Raw genomic sequence first — 22,008 nt, forward strand, 5'->3', positions numbered from 1 at the left:
GGCTGGTGTTGAACTCTTGGGCTCAAGCAATCCTCTCGCCTCAGCCTCCCAAAGTGCTGGGATTTCAGGTGTGAGCCACTGTGCCCAGGCTTTACACTCATTTCTACATTCAGTCAGCAAATTATCGGGTACCTACTCTGTGCCAGGGATATATCTAATGGCTAATTCTCATGGAAATCATCCACCGATTTCCTGGCGAAGACTCATCCCTCTTTTATAGAAGACTCTCGGACTTGATTAATAGTCTTTCTGATCACCCAAATGTAACCTCCCTCCAAGGTGACTTAGTGTCTATGGGAACCACCCACCTGTGATGGACACCTGTGCAGCACCCATTATGCTTTGTTTTTTCTTTTTTCTTTTTTCTTTTTTTGAGAGGCAGTCTCGCTCTGTCACCCAGGCTGGAGTGCAGTGGTGCAACCTTAGCTCACCACAACCTCTGCCTCTCAGATTGAAGTGGTTCTCCTGCCTCAGCCTCCCGAGTAGCTGGGATTACAGGTATGTGCCACCACACCCAGCTAATTTTTGTATTTTTAGTAGAGACAGGCTCATATTGGTCAGGCTGCTCTCGAATCCATGATCTCAGGTGATCCCCCTTGGCTCTTGGTTGGCTGCAATTCCTTACTGGCCAGAGGTCTTTGTTTCTTACCACGCGTCTCTCCATAGGCTGCCTTGAATGTCCTCGTGACCCCATGACATGGGGGTGGGCTTCCCCCAAAGTTAGTGATCCAGGGGAGAGAGAATCTTCAAGATGGAAGTCATCGTGTTTTAAAATCTCATCTTGAGAGTGACATACCATCACCTCTGCCATATGCAACTGGTCACAGAAACCAAGCCTGGTACAATGTGGGAAGGGATCACACCTTACAGGGTGTAACAGCAGGAGGTGGAGAACATTGGGTGCCGTCTTGGAGGCTGGTCCCACAGTGGGGGAGAAAGACAGTAATCAAACATCACACTAATGCACGTGTCATTGCAAACTGAGCTATGTGCTCTCAAAATACAGCCCATGGTCCTGTGAGAGCGAATAACAAGGGGTCCAACTTAGACATAGGTGGAAACCAGAGATGAAACTTTGACATTGCCTCTAAGGGATGAGTCAATAAGAGACGAAGAAAGGAAAAAGGGCATCCTAGGCCATTGGTTCACAACCTTGATTGCTCATTGGAGTCATCTGAGGAGATTTTAAAAATACTGTTGGCCGAGCATGGTGGCTGACACCTGTAATCCCAGCACTTTGAGAGGCTGAGGTAGGTGAATCACCTGAGGTCAGGAGTTTAAGACCAGCCTGGCCAAGATGGTGACACCCCGTCTCTACTAAAAATACAAAAACTAGTCGGGTGTGGTGGTGGACGCCTGTAATCCCAGCTACTCGGGAGGCTGAGGCAGGAGACTCACTCGAACCCAGGAGGTGGGGGTTGCGGTGAGCCGAGATCACGCCATTGCACTCTAGCCTGGGCAACAAGAGCGAAACTCTGTCTCAAAAAAGCAAAAAAATACTGTTGCCCAGACTGCCCCTCCAAAGACTCTGATCTAAATGGTCTGGGGTAACGCCTGGGCATTAGGATTTTTTCAAGCTCCCAAGGCAATTCCAATGTGCAACCATGTTAGAGAACAATTGTTCTAGGATAGGGAACCACCTACACAAATGTCTGTTACCAGAGGGAGACTAACATGCTTGAGGAACTGAGGGCCAGGAGGGCTGGAGGGTGGAGAGTGCAGAAGAGGGATATAGAGTGGGGACAAGAGGTGGGCAGATGCTGGACCTGATGATGCACCTCAGAGGACGTGCTAGGGAGGCTGGGCTTGGAGGTACCAGGAGGGTAGAGGAGTGACATGATCCAATGGACATTTCCAAAAGATGCCTCTGGCTCAGGTTCATGAACAGATTGGAGGGGAGCCCAAGGGTGAGGGTACCAGATCTGGAGTGACAGAACCTTGGTTCCAATGGTGACAGGCGATGAGGACTTGGACTAAGACAGTGACAGCAGGTGACAGCAATATGGTGGGCAGAGTCAAGAGTTCTATGTTGGCTGGGTGCAGTGGCTCATGCCTGTAATCCCACCACTTTGGGAGGCTGAGGTGGGCAGATTACAAGGTCAGGAGTTCGAGACCAGCCTGGCCAACATGGTGAAACCCCATCTCTACTAAAAACACAAAAATTATCTGGGAGTGGTGGTGGGCACCTGTAGTCCCCAGCTACTGGGGAGGCTAAGGCAGAAGAATTAGTTGAACCCGGGAGGCAGAGGTTGCAGTGAGCTAAGATCACGCCACTGCACTCCAGCCTGGGGGACAGAGCGAGACTCTGTCTCAAAAAAAAAAATCCAATGTTACCAATTCTTATGATCCAATCAAAGCTTTTGATTTGACAAATGGGAAACTGAGGTCACAGAGATGACAGGGCTCATTCAAGATAATTCCATAATAGGATAAAGCGAAAGGAAAGAGAAACCAACTTGGCCCTAACAACCTGTGGTTTAAATGATAAGACCAGAGGAGAAGAGAAAAGGAAATGAGGATGAGAGCAGCAGGCGAAGATGAAAGAAGACACATCTAACACACACACATACACACATGCTCACATGCTCACAAATGAGAAGACCAAAAGGTCACTGGCAAGTTGAAAAATGGATGGTGTAATTATAAAGCTGTCTGAAATGCCAGCCAGGGTCAGCCCTGTGACCCGTCCTTCCGTGCCTGGCAGGGACACTGGGGGAGGGCTGGGGAAAGCTGCCAACGTGCTTGACATTCAGCTTCTATGGCGGGGGGTGGAGGAGTGTTCCACGCCATGCCTTGCCTCTGTTCTCCATGGCAGAATGTGTGACTTTCTCTCCAAGACAGCCCAAGCCTGTTGATAGCCTGTCCCAACTCTGTGGTCACATGGAGAAAGGTTATTTCCAGCACCCCACTTTTAGCCGCACATTAAACAGATGGGGTCCTTCCTTTTCTGTTGGTGATGATCCCCTGCCTCTAAAGAGGTGACTTTTTAGTGTCTTTCTTGAGAAAAGGAAATGGTGACTCACATCTCACCAGCCTGAAATAATTAGTTTCCGGCAAATGCATGTAGATATGGGTAAATACTTTAAAGTGAAGCCTTCTAATCAATAGTCTCTATGTTTATCAGGAAATGAGCAGATGGTGTGAGGTTTTCTAAAAAACACAGAGACCAGAAACAAATAATTCCATGACATCCTGGGTTAGACAGATCATTAATTGGGTACTAAATTCTACTGAAGGTTTAGGGAAGAATATATCATTCTGAAATGTTAGAGCTAGAAGAACCCTCTAAGAAAACGTAGTCTAGGGATGGCCAATAAATGGCACTCTCAGCATCACGTTCCCCCTCATACCCACACCAGACATTAATAATTCATCACAGCACTACTGACCTCTGAGTCCTCCTAAAGACAGTATTCCAGGCATGCATTATCAATCATGGTTATCACCCAAGAGCTGCATTATCTTTATATAGTAAAATAAAAATTTTAAAATTCAGTGCCTCAGTTACACTAGCCACCTTTCCAGTATTCAGTAGCCACATGTGGCTACTGGACAGCACAGAATAGAACACTTCAATCATTGCAGAAAGTCCACCTGGACACCCCTAGAACCGTATTTCCCAAATGGCAGTCATTTTTAATTTGTATTTTTAATATATTATCTTCACACTTTTTGCCACATTGACTTGTTTTATTTATTTATTTATTTATTTATTTATTTATTTATTTATTATGAGACAGAGTATCGCGTGTTGCCAGGCTGGAGTGCAGTGATGCGATCTCAGCTCACTACAACCTCCACCTCCCAGGTTCAAGCGATTTTCCTGCCTCAGCCTCTCAAGTAGCTGGGATTACAGGCACATGCCACCACACCCAGCCAATTTTTGTATTTTTAGTAGAGACAGGGTTTCACTGTGTTGGCCAGGATGATCTCTATCTCCTAACTTCATGATCTGCCTGTCTTAGCGTCCCGAAGTGCTGGATTACAGGCGTGAGCCACTGCGTCCGGCCACACATTGCCTCTTTTTTACAAAAAAATTATCTAATAAGGAAATGTTTAAAATTATCAGTGGAAATGGAAAGCCAGTTTACTTTTTTTTTTTTTTTTTTTTTTTGAGACCAAGTCTCACTTGTTTTATTTATTTATTTATTTATTTTGAGACAGAGTCTCACTCTGTTGCCAGGCTGGAGTGCAGTGACACAATCTTGGCTCACTACAACCTCTACCTCCTGGGTTCAAGTAATTCTCATGCCTCAGTTTCCTAAGAAGCTAGGATTACAGGTGTGTGCCACCACACCTGGCTAATTTTTGTATTTTTAGTAGAGATGGAGTTTCATCATGTTGCCCAGGCTGGTCTCGAACTCCTGACCTCAAGTGATCCACCCACCTGGGCCTCCCAAAGTGCTGGGATTACAGGCGTGAGCCACCACACCCAGCTAAGCCTTTCTTATTGATTTCAAAGTACCATGAGTTGCACACTCTCATGATTAGCATGGATTGGAACAACCGTGAGAGGAAGAGGAGTTTGCTGAAGGTCACTAAACAGGAATGGTGAGAGGAAGGGGGATGGCACGTACACACACACACACACACACAAGCACACATGCTCGCAGAGGCATTGTAAACAGTGGTTATCAGGTGGGTTCAGGTCTAGGTTTCTCCAAGTTAGAAAATGTCTCTGAGCCTCAGTTGCTCCATCTGTAAATGGGGAAAGGGTGAAACAATCTTGAAGGATCCCCGAAAGTCAGATTTCTCAACCTCAGCAATGTCAACACTTTGGGCTAGATCATTCCTTGCTGTGGGGGCTGTCCCATGCACTGTAGGATGTTAGCAGCATCCTTGGCCTGTATTCACTGGATGCCAGTAGCACTACCCCTCCCCTGGCTGTAACAACCAAAAATGCTTCCAAACATCGCCCAGTGTCCACTGGGGGGCAAATTCACCCCTGGTGGAGAACCACTGCTGAAAGGATGAGAGATGATGTATGTAAAATAGCTCACAGTGCCTTCTACGTAGTAAGTGTTCAATTAATCGTCGCCATTGTTGTTGTTATTTGTATTCATATTTGCATTGGAGCGGGGTCTATCGTCCCCACTTTACAGGTTAGGAAACAAAGCCAGAGCCAGGCTTTGAGTAGAGTTTTGGGTGTTTCCAGCATCCACCTTCCCGCCACACTTCAGGCAGCCCTGCCTAAGCTCGCATAATCTGGACTCCACTATACACCCCACATCAGCTCCGAAGGACCCAGATGGTCAGAACAGAGGTTTTTTGCATTCAAACTGGTTTTCTGCACTTCCAACCAGCCAGTGCATCAGACCAGGCTGATGCAGAGAGGCTCCCTGGAGCTCTCAAGAAATTTCTCAACAATGCCAGTGTTTGTCCTCCATCTTGAAGCTGAAGATGATGCCAAGAAAAGCACAGCTTCTGACCCACAGGAGATGACGTACTGAAGTCGTTTGGAAAATGCTTTAATGCCTTCAACTGCAATGAACTTATCTGACCTCTCAGTGCCTGTGAACAACATCCCTCTTTCGATGAGCTCATTGGGGGCCAGGATGGTGACTTCCACAGTCAGGGCAGGGCACCGGGGCTGCACTGTGAGGCTGCCTCTTCTCTGTTGATGTTGACTTCCAGAGCTCTATTTGCTCATCCCACAAAATCCACATTGCAACACCCGGTCATTTTCCCCCTCCACGCGCATCCCTTTTCACTTGGTTTTGGACCTATTGCTCTACACCGATGTTTTTGCCACAAGAAGCTCTTTGAGCAAAACAGCGTTAGTCTCTAAGTCGGGATGAGAAACACCATTCACTCCCTGCAGTCTTAGCAATTCACAGTGCACAATAGTTCACTAAAGGCCCTCAGATGTTCCACAGTAAGGTAATTCATCTGACTGGGTTTTTTTGTTTTGTTTTGTTTTGTCTTTTGGTTTTTGTTTTTGAGATGGGGTCTCATTCTGTTGCCCAGGCTAGAGTGCAGTGGCGTGATCACAGCTCACTGAAGCCTCAACATCCTGGGCTCAAGGATCCTCCTGCCTCAGCCTCCTAAGTAGCTGGGACTATAGGTGTGCGCTGCAACCCGCCTGGCTATTTTTTCATATTTCTTGTAGAGATGGGGTTTCACCATGTTGCCCAGGCTGGTCTCAAACTCCTGGGCTCAAGCAGTCCTCCCGTCTCAGTCTTCTAAAGGGCTGGGATTACAAGCATAAGCCACCACTCCCAGCCCCCATCTAACTGTTTTAAAAACAACTTTTCCTAAGTTGATTTCATCACAAACTCTTTTACACCGTGGTAGCAAAGACTGGCTAGCAGTTCACTCAGTCCACTTCCTTATTCCAGATACCCAGATAGACAGTCTGCCTTGCAGTTCCATCCAGCTACACGATGGAGTTCTAGCAAATGGGACAGGAGATGAAGTGACAGGCACCTCTTCCAGGCCTACCTCATACACACACCCCATACAATGCTTCACTCGCTTTCCCTGTCTGCCAGCGGAGTAGAGTGGACCCATGGGGATGAGGAAGTCAGAGCCACAGATGGAAAGAGCGTGAACCCTTGAAGCACTGTGTGGAAGGCTGCCTGTCACACACTTGCATGGAACTGTAATGTGTGCCATTGGTATGGTGGGATGTTTTATTACTGCAGCTGCCATTACTCATCCTGACTACTTGTGATGAACTGTTGGTTTCCCCCACCCAACTCATATATTAAAGCCCTAACCCCAATGTGGTTATGTTTGGAGATGGCGCCTCTAAGAAAGTAATTAAGGTTAATTGAGATCAAAAGGGTGGGGCCCTGATGTGACAGGATTTGTGTCCTTATAAGAAGAGACACCAGGTTGGGCTTGGTGGCTCACACCTGAAATGCAAGCACTTTGGGAGGCTGAGGTGGGCAGATGAAGAGGTCAGGAGTTTGAGACCAGCCTGGCCGACGTGGGGAAACCCCGTCTCTACTAAAAATACAAAAATTAGCCAGGCCTGGTAGCAGGCGCCTGTAATCCCAAGCTACTGAGGAGGCTGAGGCAGGATAATTGCTTGAATCCAGGAGGCGGAGGCAGCAGTGAGCTGAGATCATGCCACTGCACTCCAGCCTGGGCAACAGAGTGGGACTTCATATCAAAGGAAAAAAAAAAAAAAAGTGACACCAGGTTGGGCTTGGTGCCTCACACCTGAAATCCAAGCACTTTGGGAGGCCAAGGAAGGATGATCATTTGAGGCCAAAAGTTCTAGACCAGCCTAGGCAGCATAGCAAGGCCTAATCTCTAGCAAACAAAACAAAACAAAACAAAAAGTTAGTTAACTGGACATGGTGACATACACCTGTAGTCCTAGCTACTCCGGAGCTTGAGGCAAGAGGATCACGTGAGCCCAGGAGGTTGAGGCTGCAATGAACTATGGTTGTATCACAATCTTGGGGCAACAGATCGCACCAATCTGCTGCTCCAGCCTGGGCAACAGAGCAATACCCTGTGTCTAAAAAGATTTTTAAAAAGTAGAGACACCAGAGTGTTTGCTCGCTCTCTTTCTCTGCATGTGCACCAAGGAAAGACCAGGAGAGGACATAGAAAGAAAGCAGCCATCTGCAAGCCAGGAAGAGATTAAGTGCCAGAAACTGAATTGGCCAGGACCTTGATCTTGGACTTCCAGCCTGCAGAACTGCAAGAAAAAAAAGTCTTTTGCATAAGCCACTTAGTCTACGATATCGTGTCATGGCAGTCAGAGCAACGAATGCACTACTACAACATGCGACACCAAAAAAAATCAGTGTGGTCAGTGTTTTCCAGCTCACACTTTAAGAATCTGTGCCTTACACAGTTTCCATCAAATTGAACATTCAGTGGTATTTGCATAGGCCCCGTAGGTAAATGTTCACAGAGCCCCACACAGTGTCCAAAATGTAGCCGCACTATAGCTCCCTCGAGTAATGTACTATTTAAATGGGAATATTATTCAGCCTTTAAAAAGGACTTCCTACCATCTGTGGAATGGTACCTGGAGGACATTATGCCAAGTGAAATGAGCCAGACACAGAAACGAAAACACTGTGTGATCTCACGTATATGTGGAATTTTAGAAAGATAAATACATAGAAACAGAGAGTAAAACAGTGGTAGCCAGGGGTGGGAAAGTGGGGAGATAGTGGTCAAATAATGTAAAGCTGGAGTTATATAGGATGAATAGGTGTATATTCGTATGGTAATTTTTTTTTTTTTTGAGATGAAGTTTCACTCTTGTTGCCCAGGCAGAAGTGCAATGGCACAATCTCGGCTCACTGCAACCTCCACCTCCCGGGTTCAAGCGATTCTCCTGCCTCAGCCTCCCGAGTTGCTGGGATTACAGGCATGCATCACCACACCCAGCCAATTTTGTGTTTTTTTAGTAGAGACGGGGTTTCACCATGTTGGTCAGGCTGGTCTTGAACTCCTGACCTCAGGTGATCCACCCTCCTGGGCCTCTGAAAGTGCTGGGATTACAGATGTGAGCCACCACGTCCGGCCATTTTTTGCTTTTTTGAGATGAAGTCTCACTCTGTTGCCCAGGCTGAAGTGCCGCGGCATGATCTCGGCTCACTGCAGCTTCCACCTGCTGGATTCAAGCGATTCTTCTGCCTCAGCCTCCTGAGTAGCTGGGACTAGAGGCACCCGTCACCACACCTGGATAATAATAATAATAGTTATCATTATTATTGTTATTTTTAGTAGAAATGAGGTTTCACCATGTTGGCCAGGCTGTTCTCGAACTCCTGACCTCAAGTGATCCACCCGCCTTGGCCTCCCAAAATGCTGGAATCGCAAGCATGAGCCACCACGCCTGGTGTGATACAGTATTATAATGATAGTCCTCATGTTGTATATTACACCTCAAACAAACAAACAAAAGAAATAGAAATTTATTTTCTCACAGTTCTGGAGGCCAGAAATGTGAACTCAAGGTATGGGAAGGGTTTGGAAGGGTTCGTTTCTTCTAGGGGCACTGAGGGAGAATCTGTTCCATGCCTCTCTCCCAGCTGTTGGTGGTTGAAGCAATCTTTGGCGTTCCTAGGCTTATAAACTACCACTCCAGTCACTGCCTCCCTCTGCACATGAATTCACATGGCTTTCTCCCCCATGTCTGTGTATCTTAAATTTCCCACTGTTTGCTCTTATAAGGACACTAGATATGGGATTTACGACCCACTCAGATAATCCAGGATGCTTCCATCTTGAGATCCTTAACTTAATTGCATCTGCAAAGACTCTATTTCCAAATAAGAGTCCATTCCCACGTATCTGAGGTCAGGACGTGGACATATCTTTTTAGGGAACACTCTTTAGTGAATACATGAGAAGTACCAGCTCCATTCCCTCAGGGACATATTGGATAATTGTACTTTTATGTGAAAAGGCATTGAGAAGTGGCCAGGGTCATTTTAATTTTTTCTCTCTCATCTTCTTATTTTTCAAGGTAACATTTGTTGACCTAAATAAGACATTCTACATCACTGAAGTGTGTTGGAAATTACAGATTTAATGAAGAAAAGGCAAGCGTTTGGGGAAAAGCTTCAATTTCATCTTCTTCCAGAAGTCTTTTTCTGGACACCCCTTTTGCACCGTTTATTGAAATGTATTGTTTTTCTATACGTTCCCAGGGTGGACATAGCCACCCAGACCCTCCTGTTTGACAATTAGCTGCTCCACCAATGAGCAGGCTACTTGACTTTCTAGCCATAGCTGATTGGTCCAGAAGTAGATACATGGTCCAGCCTGGGCCAATCAGATTGTCTTTCCTTGGAGGAGTCCTGTTGCTATCTGGGCTGGTCTCCTCCATGGAGATGGTATGTATCTGAGTCAAGGATGGTCATTTTCTGCCCTGTGCTCTGAAAACACATTGACGATGAAGAGGCAGATGCACAAATGGAGGCAATGACGAGAGAAGGAAGACAGGACTGGCTTAGATGCAGAAAATACTAACTTTGTCCTACTTCCTATTTTTTCTGGGGGAGGGCTAGCTACACTGTCTGCACTTTGATGACAGGCATTACATGAGGCCCCTGGATCCCTATGTCAAATTTCCTTTGTTTAAAAAAATTGCTTAAAGTAGCCTTGAAAGAGTGTGTTAACTGTCATCAGAGAACCCCAGAGAATTCTCTTCTCTGTTAGCCAATTAACTTCCTTTACCTTCCAGTCCACTGCTCCACTTTTCTCTGGACCTTAATTTCCTCATCTATAAAATACGAATAATAATAGCTACCTCAGAGGATTGTAATAAATAAGATAATAAATCTGGGAGAGTTTTTTTCCAGGATCGTTTTTTAAAAACTATTAATTTTATATATTACCCTTTTTCTGTTAGACGGTGAATTACTTAACAGCAAAAACCATGTCATTATTGTTTTCTTTTTTAGAGACAGGTCTTGCTCTGTCATCTAGGCTGGAGTGCAGTGGTGCAACCATATCTTACTGAAGCCTCGAACTCCTGGGCTCAAGTGAGCCTCCTGCCTCAGCCTTCTGAGTAGCTGGGACCACAGGCATGTGCCACCACACCTGCCTAATTTAAAAAAAAATTTTTTTTTTGTAGAGACAAGGGTCTCATGATGTTGCCCATGCTGGTCTCAAACTCCTGGGCTCAAGGGATTCCCCCACCTTGGCCTCCCAAAGTGCTAGGATTGCAGGCAGAAGCCACCTCGCCCCGCCCAGCCCTTTAAAAATTTTTTTTGGCCAGGTGTGGTGGCTGACACCTGTAATCTCAGCACTTTGGGAGGCTGAGGCAGGAGGATAACTTGAGGTCAGGAGTTCAAAACCAGCCTGGCCAACATGGTAAAACCTAATATTTTCTTTCATTTTGTCTCTACAAAAAAATACAAAAATTAGCCGGGCGTGGTGGCAAACACCTGTAATTCCAGCTACTCAGGAGGCTGAGTGACGAGAATTGCTTGAACCCCGGGGGGTGGAGGCTGCAATGAGCAGAGATCATGCCATTGCACTCTAGCCTGGGCAACAGAGCAAGACTTTGTCTCAATATATAATAAATAAATAATTTTTTAAATCTCCAGCTCCTAGCAAGGGATTTGACACCTACTAGTGTGCTTGATAAAGGTTCGTTAATGAAATAAATAATTGATATTTGATGAACTCTTCCTACAATGACCTTATTTAATTCTTACAGTCACTGGAGAGATAGATATTATTAACTCCATCTTACTAACGAGGAAACAAGGGCTCAGAAAATCTGGGTACAGTTCTCAAGGTTGCAGAGTAAGTAGTTGAAGCAGGGTTTTGTTTTTTTTTTTTTTTTTAATTTGAGATGGAGTCTCAGTGTATTGTTCACACTGGAGTGCAATGGCATGATCTTGGCTCACTGCAACCTCCGCCTCCCAGGTTCAAGCGATTCTTCTGCGTCAGTTCCTGAGTAGCTGGGATTACAGGCACCCGCCACCACGCCAGGCTAGTTTTTGTATTTTTTAGTAGAGATGGGGTTTCGCCATGTTGGCCAGGCTGGTCTCAAACTCCTAAGCTCAGGTGATCCGCCCACCTAAGCCTCCCAAAGTGCTGGGATTACAGGCGTGAGCTACCGCGCCTGGCCTGAAGCAGGTCTCCAAGGTGCCTCTGCCCTCTGAGCCTACACTCATGACCATCACATTAGACGGCGCACAAGTGGGCTTCAAGGCTGGGGAGCCACTCCACGAACCTGGGAGGAGGCATTTACAGCACAGAAAGGGCAGGTGGGCTGCCCGGAAGCTGGAGGCTGAACACTCTGCCGCCCTCTATCTGTCATAGGAAGAAGCCTAGTGAGCTGGGAGCTGATCTGGGAACGTGCGGTCTGAACTCCAGCTGCTCAGGCTGCAGGGCGGAGGCTCCGCATTCCCCACGCTCAGCACGCTAGCCTCCACCTGTGGCGGGGCCGGTGACAGGTGCCTTCCGAGAACCAGCAGACACCTCTGTGCTCACCCACTTTAATTAGGTGAAGGTGTCAAGACCCAATAGGATCACTTAGAAATACCGTGCCGGGCCTGTGCTCCACCCACATACGCTCCAAATCACTGCCTTCCGGCTGAAGCTACTGTTTCATTAGCATTTCTTTTTTGGTAGTTTTTAAAAAGTTTTTAAAAATCCTTGCACCCCAACCTCCTGAATAGCCTCACGATTAGATAATACAACCACATGGTAAAATTTTCAAACAGCACAAGAAGATACATTATAAAAATCAGCTGGGCATAGTAGCGCACGCCGGTAATCCCAGCAGTTTGAAAGGCCGCAGAGGGAGGATCCCTTGAGCCTCGGAATTCAACACTAGCCCAGAGAAACATGTAGAAACCTCGTGTCTATAAAAAATAAAAAATTAGCCGGGCAAGGTGGTGCACGCCTATAGTCCCAGCTACTTAGGAGGCTGAAGTGGGAGACTCACTTGAGCCTCAAAGTTGGAGGCTGCAATAAGTCATGATAGTGCCACTGCACTGCAGTGACAGAGCAAGACCCTGTCTCGAAAATAAATACAGAAGTAAATAAATAATCAATCTTGCTCTAATCACCACGCCCAGCTTGGGTGACAGAGTGAGACTGTGTCTCAAACAAAAAAAAGAAAAGAAAAAAGAATTTTTTTTTGGCATTGACATGGTACTATCATCTAATCTACGGATCAGTTTTCCCAAGAATATATCTTATATCAAAATTTTAAGATTTTTTGTTGTTGTTGTTTCAGGATTCCATCCAGGATTATCCATTGCATTTAGTAGTCATGCCCCTTTAATCTCCTTTCACCTAGAATGTTCCTCAGCCTTTCATGACATTGACGGTTTTGAAGAGTACAAGCCGATTATTAGGTACATGTCCCTCCATGCTGTTTGCCTAGGGTGTTCTCGTTATTCAATTCAGGTTTTGCATCTTTGGCAAAATGATCACAGGCTGATTTCGTGTTTGCCTTCACATGCCAGGTGAAGCCCATTATGTTGGTTTGCCTTGCTCTGATGTTGTTAACTTTGATTACTCAATTAACAATCTTGCCAGCTTTCTGCAATGTAAAGTTGGTACTCTTTTCTTGGTAATCGACAAGTAATATGCAGGGAGATATTTTGAGATCATGTAAATATCCTGTTTCTCATTAAACTTCCATCCTTCAATTTTTGCTTCCATGAATGATTCTCCACTGGAAAAAAAGGTATTCTTAGGATGCTTGCAAAGTGTTACTGCATTCTTGAGAAGATTAAAAGCAAGCATGTGTCAAAGGACCTTTGACCTACTGGCTTTATTTCAAGGAGGTTATCTCCAGGAAACAATATGAGATGTGAGATTTAGATATAAAGAATTTCATTGCAACAGTGCTTATAAGAGCAAAACTTGGAAATAACCTAAGTTAAGCAGTACAGTAAATTGATATCAAGAAATGTGAAGCAACGTTTAAAACAATGTTTTTGAAGAGATTTCCACCACATAATGCTTAGTAATTTGGTAAGTAATGGTAAGATATTAAACCACATTTGGCTAAATACAATATGAGATGCTGGATTGGAATGGTGGAACAGAAAAAGGACATCAGTGGAAAAGCTGATGAGATTCAAATAAAGCCCTTAGTTCGGTTAATAGTAATGTGCCAATATTAATTTATTGGGTTTTATTTAATAAACGTACCATAGGCATGTAAGATATTAATATTCGGGTGACTGAGACATAAAGGAGAATGGTCTCTACTATCTTTGCAAGTTTTCTGTAAACTTAGAATTATTCAAAAATAAAAATGTCATTATTTCCAACACCTAGAAGTGTTGGAAATGTTCATTATCTTTTTTTTTTTTTTTTTTTTTTTTTTTTGAGGCGGAGTCTCGCTCTCACTCTGTCTACCAGGCTGGAGTGCATTGGTGCAATCTTGGCTCACTGCAACCTCTGCCTCGCAGGTTCAAGCGATTCTTCTACCTCAGCTTCCCAAGTAGCTGGGATTACAGGCACCTGCCACCACACCTGGCTAATTTGTTTACTTTTAGTAGAGATGGGGTTTCACCATGTTGGCCAGGCTGATCTCAAACTCCTGAGCTCAAGTGATTTGCGTGCCTCAGCCTCCCAAAGTACTGGGATTACAGGTGTGAGCCATTGTACCCAGCCATATTCATTATCTTGATTGTCATGGGTGTATACAAGTGTGAAAACATATTTTATTATACAGATGAAATATGTGCTGTTTAATTATGTCAATTATCCTTTTTAAGTCATTATACCTTAATAGGTCTTTTTTTAAAAAAGGAGAAAACTGCTGTATTTGGTAAGCTCCTAATTATGCTAAAGTATATGCATAGGAAATAGAAACTGGATGAAAAAATATCAAAGTGTTAATGGATGCTAGTGTCTGTGGCTAGTAGGATGTCGGGTGATTCTAATTCTTATTTTATTTTATTATTTATTTTTGTAGAGACAGAGTTTCTCGCTGCCAGTTAGGATGGAGTGCAGTGGTACAATAATAGCTCACTATAGCCTTGAAGTCCTGGGCTCAAGTCATCCTGCTGTCCCAGCCTCCAGAGTAGCTGAGACTACAGGTGCATGTCACTACACCTGGCTCATTTTTTTTACATTTTATTTTTTGTAGAGATGGTGTTTTGCTATGTTGCCCAGGTCGGTCTCAAACTCCTGGTCTCAAGTGATCCTCTCACGTCAGCCTAATAAATTGGGATTACGGTCGTGAGCCAGCACACCTGGCCCCTATCATTCTTATTTTTATAATTGGCTGTAGTTTTCAAATTCCCCATAATGGGCATGGAAGACTTGAATACAGAGGGGAGCGGCTGTGTTCAAACGGCCTGATGAGGGATAATAAACCGTTTCTCCCCTGTACATGATGCGTCTGGCTTATGGTTGGAAGTGAGAACTGAGATCCTCCCTTGGTTTGTTAAGACAATGCGATAAAACACAAGGAAAGAAGAAAACCCGTCACAGCTGGGAGCTCTCTGATCTCCTGGTAATAAAGAGGTTGGAAGTAGACACACCAAGACCTGAATCCAGGAGGAGATGCTCTGTGTGTCAGGGTGGGAGGAGATGCTCTGTGTGTCGGGGTGGGAGGAGATGGTATTCGACGCTCCTGAAAACGCAGATTCCCAGGCCCCAGCAGCTGAAGCGCTGGCTCTGGGGTGGGGCCAGGGAGTGTCTCTTAAGCACCCTGGGCGAAGCCAACACAGGTGGTAGAGATCCAGGCTCTGCCCCGGGGCCCGAGTTTGCCACGGGCTTGCAGAAGGCTGGGGCAGGTGTGGATTGTATTAACCAGCCCCTTATTAATCTTCCAGGCTCAAGCCTATCCGTACGTGTCTGGATTCACCACAGCCGGAGGAAAACATTCTCAGATGTCAGAGAGGTAAGTGGTCATTTTTCTCCCTCTCCCTGCAGACCTCAGACAAGCCGTGTCCATTTCTTTAGTTAACCCAGCCCTGGAGAAGATTCCTGTCTTGCCACTCACTCCGGGGACTCAGTTGGACACTGAAGTTCAGGGAAGAGGAGTGAGGGAATTGCTTGAGAAAAGCTTGGTGTGGCAGGAAGAAGTGGAGGTAGAAAGTCTGAGAAGACGAAGGCCAGCGGAATGCTGGATGGTCGTAGTCACAGTGAGCACAGCAGGGCCAGAAGCCGCGATAAGGGCCGGAAGAAGCCCTTTTTTTTTTTTTTTTTTTTTTTTTTTTTTTTTTTTTTTTTTTAGGACAGAGTCACACTGTCTTATCCAGGCTGGAGTGTAGTGGCGCTATCTCAGTATCCGTTGGCTGAAATCTCCGCCTCCCAGGTTCAAGCGGGTTTTCCTGTCTCAGCCTCCCAAGTAGCTGGGGTTACAGGGGCCTGCCACCATGCCTGGCTAATTTTTATGTATTTAGTAGAGACAGGGTTTTGTCATGTTGACCAGGTTGATCTTGGGTGATCTACCTGCCTCGACTTCCCAAAGTGCTGGGATGATAGGTCTGAGCTATCGCACCCAGCCTGAAGCCTTTTAAAAAGGGGGCTACACATTTTGAGCACTGTCCGTGGAGACAGGGTGGGGGTGCAGAAAACAGCGACACCCCCTCTGCTCCTCCCCTTTGCAGGCAACGACTTAACTAGAAGGCGGCTTTAGAGACTGCTGCATCAGGGGAGTCCCCACCGCTTGCCAGGTCATCATCCCGGGAGAACCCAGAATCTGTCCCGGTTCTGGCAGCGCCTGTTCCCCAACCGCCCCCCCCCCCCCCCCCCCCCCCCCCCCCCCCCGCTCTCCTCGCGCAGGCCCGCGCTGCTTTCTCCAGCCCAGTCTTTAGGAAAACAGAGTGTGGCTTTGATGTAAAAGCCCGTTTGGGAGTGGGGCTGGGCCCTGGCATGGGTAAGTCATCGCTGGAAGTAGAGGAGACGGGGTCCCGCTGTTCATCGGGATGGGGGGATGGGGGGGAGAGGGAGGGGGGGACACAATCAACCCTAGCTGAAATCACTGGTCGTCACGCAGCTCCTACCTCCCAGGCTCCAGCAATTCTCGCACCTTTACACACCCCGACTTCCCTACCAAGTACCTGGGACTGCAGGCACGCACCACCACACCCAGCTAATTTTTCTGCTTTTTAGTTAGAGACGGGGTTTTTCCATGTTGCCCAGGTTAGTCTGGAACTCCTGAGCTCAAGCGACCCGCCTGCCTGGGTCTCCGAAAGTGCTGGGATTACAGGCATGAGCACCACGCCAGCCAGCAGAGATCCTCCTGAGCCCTGAAGAGAGAAGTCATGTTCTTTGTCTGCTGAGAACCTTCCTAAGACACTCAGTTGTAACATCTGAGTCCTGAGCCTCTGAGTCACCTGCCAGCCCAACCCCCCACCCCTCCCCACCTCTCTTGCTGATTCTCAAAGGCAGCAGGCATCCCAGCTTTGGGGACTGTGCCATTGTAGTTCCCTCTGAATGTCCCTGCTCGGATATCCTTGTCACCTTTGCTTTGCCCTGCAAAGCAGGGCAAAAGGATCGTCAGTGCATAGTGGCTAATGGGGGAGAGACCTTTACTGGCTGATCTCCTAGTCACCATCCTGTAGGCTTTTTTCTGTGTGGCTTTTGCTCGGATGTTTATAAGTATTTAGGCTAGTGCTGGGCACATGGCAGAGTGTTTGACAAATGTTAACCTGCCATCATTACCTGCCAGATTTTAACTCTTCCCAATATTCTCCTTTCCCTGAAGACCAGATCAATCGGGTATCTGTTAAAATTTCTCACTGTGCCTTTTTTTTTTCCCTTCTTTTGAATTAGCTTTTTCAGGCAGGTGTGGTGGCTTATGCCGGTAATCTGAGCACCTGGGGAGCGCAAGGCAGGAGAATTACTTGAGCCCAAGAGTGTGAGACTAGCCTGGGCAACATAGTGGGACCGTGTCTCTACCTACTCTACCCTCCCCCCAAAAAGTAAAAATTAGGTGTGGTAGAGGCACACCCATGGTCCCAGGTATGTGGGAGGCTGAGGTGGTAGGATGGTTTGAGGCCGGGAGGTTGACGTTGCAGTGAGATACTACTGCACCACTGAACTCCAGCTTGGACCATAGAGGGAGACCTGTTACCAAAAAAAAAGAGCTTTTAACTGTCTACAGTACCTGATAAGCTTATGTTTCACTGGCCTAATCAGAATATATTAGGCTATGCTGCAGTAAAACGGCAACATTCCAGTGAATTGACCCACCCAAGCCGCCTCTTGACTCTCACAATCCACTGAGTACACAGACCTTCATGTGGTGATTCGGGATCCAGGCTGATTCTACCTGTGATGCCACCAGCTCAGTCTGTGGCCCCCAAGGAGGGGCTGAGAGTCATGCCTCAACCCGTAAGTGCTTCAACCTGGAGAAGACACCTGTCACTGATGTTTGGGACTGAGCACATGATCACAGCTGATTACAAGGGGCCTGGGAAGTGGCAGGTGAGGGGGGCAGCACGTGGGAACTAAGTGATGGATGTTTCTACAGTCATCCACTGAGGACTTACCTCCTGGGAGTCAGAATTGTCAACCCAAAAGGTTAAAATAACAGGCACTGTAGACATCAAACAAAATGAACTTTATTCTGAGCCAAGTTTGAGGATAATAGCCCAGGAACACAGACTTAGTGGAAACTGAGAAGCCTGGAGTAGGCAATGAAGAAAAGGTGATACTCTTACAGTTGTGATTGGAAAGGCGGGACAACTCAAAGCAGGGAGTAAGTTTCCAGGTCCTAGATAAGAGACACAGTTGTGTTCTTGTTACTTTTTTTTTTTTTTAAAAAGACAGTGTCACTTTGTTGCGCAGGCTGGAGTGCAGTGGTGCGATTTCGGTTCCCTGCAACCTCCACCTCCTGAGTTCAAGTGATTTTCCTGCCTCCACCTCCTGAGTAGCTGGGATTACAGGCACCTGCCAACAAACGCAGCTGATTTTTGTATTTTGGGTGTAGAGGGGGTGGTTTCACCATGTTGGCCAGGCTGGTCTTGAACTCCTGAGCTCACGTGAGTCACCCACCTCGGTCTCCCCCAAGTTCTGGGATTACAGGAATGAACCACTGTGCCGCCTGCTGGCTGCATTCTTGAGTTTTTGATAAGCCATTCCAAAAGAGGCAATCAGATACACATTTACCTCAGTGAGCAGAGGGATGACTTTGAATAGAATGGGAGGCAGGTTGGCCCTAAGGAGTTCCGAACTTGACTTTTACCTCTAGCTTAGTGATTTGGGGGCGCCAACATTTATTTTCCTTTCACAGTATTTCACAGTATATAGGGTAAAAAGTTAAGTACAAAGGCCTTTTAGAGTTTACAGAGGGAGGACCGAGTCTCCTGCCTTTGCTCTTTATTTGGTAGGCACCTGCTGCACGGCAGTGAAATATCTGATTAACGCCAGCCTCACTGACCAGGGTTCAGTTTTCATTCATAGGCTTAGTTCCTATTACCTCTACGTCCAACCTACAGCCGTCTTGGGCTGCTCTTTAAGTAATCTTTCAGGTTTTTTTTCTGACAGGTTCGCATCTGTCTGATTTTTGTATCCCGGTTGCCTTAGCACACAGGAGGTGTCCAATAAATGGTGTTTGCCTGTAAGAATGAAGGAATAGGCCGGGTGTGGTGGCTCACACCTGTAATCCCAGCACTTTGGGAGGCCGAGGTGGGCAGATCACAAGGTCAAGAGTTCGAGACCAGCCTGGCCAATATGGTAAACCCCGTGTCTACTAAAAATACAAAAAATAGCCAGGCATGGTGGCAGGCACCTGCAGTCCCAGCTACTCGGAGGCTGAGGCAGGAGAATCACTTCAAGCCAGGAGGTGGAGGTTTCAGTGAGTCGAGATCGCACCATTGCACTCCAGCCTGGTGACAGAATGAGACTGCAGCTCAAAAAAAAAAAAAGCTTCCAGCTTCAGGGTGTGGTTTAGTGCCTCAACTTTGCTGTTGACTTGTTTTATGGTTTTAGACTTGCCATGGTAATCTTGGTTATTGTTTTGTTCCTTGAAATGTAAATGATAGCACCTCAGCTATAGGCTTGTAAGAGACTTGCATGTGGAAATATAGGTGAATGCTTCATACACTGCTAGAGCAGCGTGAGGACCCAATGATCCCAACACAGTGGCTTCCAGAATGGCTCATCATGGGGCAAGTGCACGGTAATAAAAGGGCTCTTGGCTGGGCGCGGTGACTCATGCCTGTAATCGCAGCGCTTTGGGAGGCTGAGGTGGGTGGATTACCTGAGGTCAGGACTTTGAGACCAGCCTGGCCAACGTGTTGAAATCTTGTTTATACCAAAAATTAGCCAGCTGTGGTGGCAGGTGCCTGTAATCCTAGCTACTCAGGAGGCTGAGGCAGGAGAATTGCTTGAATCCAGGAGGCGGAGATTGCTATAAGCCAAGATCTCTGCCACTGCACTCCAGCCTGGGCCAGAGTGAGACCTCATCTCAAAAACAAAACTGTTGATTGACACATGGTGGACTCTGGTGGGACCACAGACCCTGGAGATAAGTACTGTGATCATCCGGGAAAAGACGGGGGAATGGGGTGAACCCTGCCTGGTGGGCTTCTCCCTGCATCCCCGGTTTCCTGGGGAGGGAACAGTCCACCACCAAATCCCAGCCCCACAGCCTCCCAGCTATTGGCCTTTGAGTGACTCACTTGTTATCTGTAAAATGGTGATTACAGTTTTGACTTCATAAATAGCTGTAGAATTAAATGAGCATCTATGTAAGGCACCTAGCACAGTAGCTCATTACATAGAGAAGGGTAGGTTCCCATGTGGGGGTTTCCTTTGTTTGTGCCATCTTGGCCGAGTGTCTGAAGAAGCAATGTCCCAGGCAGGGTCCCGCTGACCCCAATCAGCAAGGAGGGCTGGGAGTCACTGTTGATGACTGGGGGAGGGAGATTACATAATTAGGCCACAACCGTGAGGAAGTGGGGAGAGCATGGGGTTTGGTGCCCGTTAGCTGTGGTTCCAAGGACAAATTATGTCCTTGGCTCCTCAGTAATACTGAGGCCCTGATATGTCCTTTTCTAAGCTTCAGTTTCCCGAATAATTGGAAGGGGTACAGATGATAAAGGATGCAAAGCATTGAGGACACAGTCTACTTGATACAAGGAGTCTGTTGATTTTAGTATCATTTTTATACCCATTATCTACAATTTACAGTGTGAGAGCTCAAAAGGTGGCAATTGACTAAGGACTGGGCTGTGTGCCTCATGGCAAAGTTCCCAGCAAGAACAGGGAAGGACTAGAAGGCACCTGTGGATGAGGCCAGGAGGGGTGAGTCTGGAAATCCCCGGGGAATATTGATCAGCGGGCACTGTGATGTCAGGATTTGGGAAACTGGGGAAAGAGCTGTCTCCACCTGTAGCCGGGAGCTGGGTTGGGCAGGTGCACTTATTCTAGAACTGCAGCCTTCAGTATGGCAGCCACCAGCCACAGGTGGCTTTCATGCATTTGAAGAGTGGTCAAGGTGGGGTGTGGTGGCTCAAGCCTGTAATTCCAGCACTTCGGGAGGCTGAGCTGGGGGGATCACTTGAGCTCAGGAGTTTGAGACCAGTCTGGGCAACATGGCGAAACCCTATCTCCCAACAAAAATTAAAAAATCAGGTAAGCATGGTGGTATATGCCTGTGGTCCCAGCTATTCCAAGAGGCGGAGGTTGGAGGATCATTTGAGTCTAGGAGGCGGATGCTGCAGTGAGCTGTGATCCCGCCACTACACTCCAGCCTGCGTGACAGGGTGAGACCCTGTCTTAAAAGTTGGTGCGACTGAGGAACTGAGGCTTGAATTTTAACCACTCTTGAATACATTGTATAGACCTGTTACTCATTTTCTTATTGGGAAGCTTAAATATGTTTGAAACAACTTGACTATGTGAATGTTCTTTTCAATGGAAAATTTTACGAAACTTCCATTTGTAGTAAATTTTGCATCTGGATTGATACAGTAGCAGCGTAAGACACATGGCAAATTTCAAAGAATTAGTACTCCTCCAAAAAAGTGAATAGCTTGTAAATGTTTATAGTAACTCGAAATAGTACTTCTAATAGAGTGTTAGATACAGTATTAAAATTGTACCTGTTTCTTTTTTGCAATGGGTTCTGGTAACCTTAGAAGTGGCATATGTGGTTTGTATCTATTTCCTTTGCACAGTACTCCTTGGAACGGTTCATCCTACTTTGTCAACATTATTTTATTTTTGATTTGGACCAGTTTGGTAGCCAAAAATAAATGCCCTGTCATTTAATTGCTCCTCGTGCAGCCTGAGGTCAGACACGTTTTTTGGTCTATTGGTTTAATTCTGGAAATTGTGTGCCTATTGGATTATAGAATTTTTGGTCTCCTCTACCTTGGTTTGTGGAAAATCTTTATATTGCATATGTATTTTAGACTTGTCTGTCTTCTGATTTTTGTCTTTTTTCATTTGATGTAAAGAAGTTAAGGTTTTTATGCTTAAACAAAATATTTTCTCATACGTTCAGGAATCTTTTTTAATCCTTGCATTTTTACCACTTGGCTCATTATTTCATCTGGGCTTTTAGAATTTAGCGTAAAGTGAGTATCCAACTAATAGGAAATTTGGGAGGCAAAACAGCCTTCTGTTTTAAATGGGTTTTTAATT

The sequence above is a fragment of the Macaca thibetana genome, chromosome 20 (genome assembly GCF_024542745.1).
Source record: "Macaca thibetana thibetana isolate TM-01 chromosome 20, ASM2454274v1, whole genome shotgun sequence".
NCBI lineage: Eukaryota > Metazoa > Chordata > Mammalia > Primates > Cercopithecidae > Macaca > Macaca thibetana.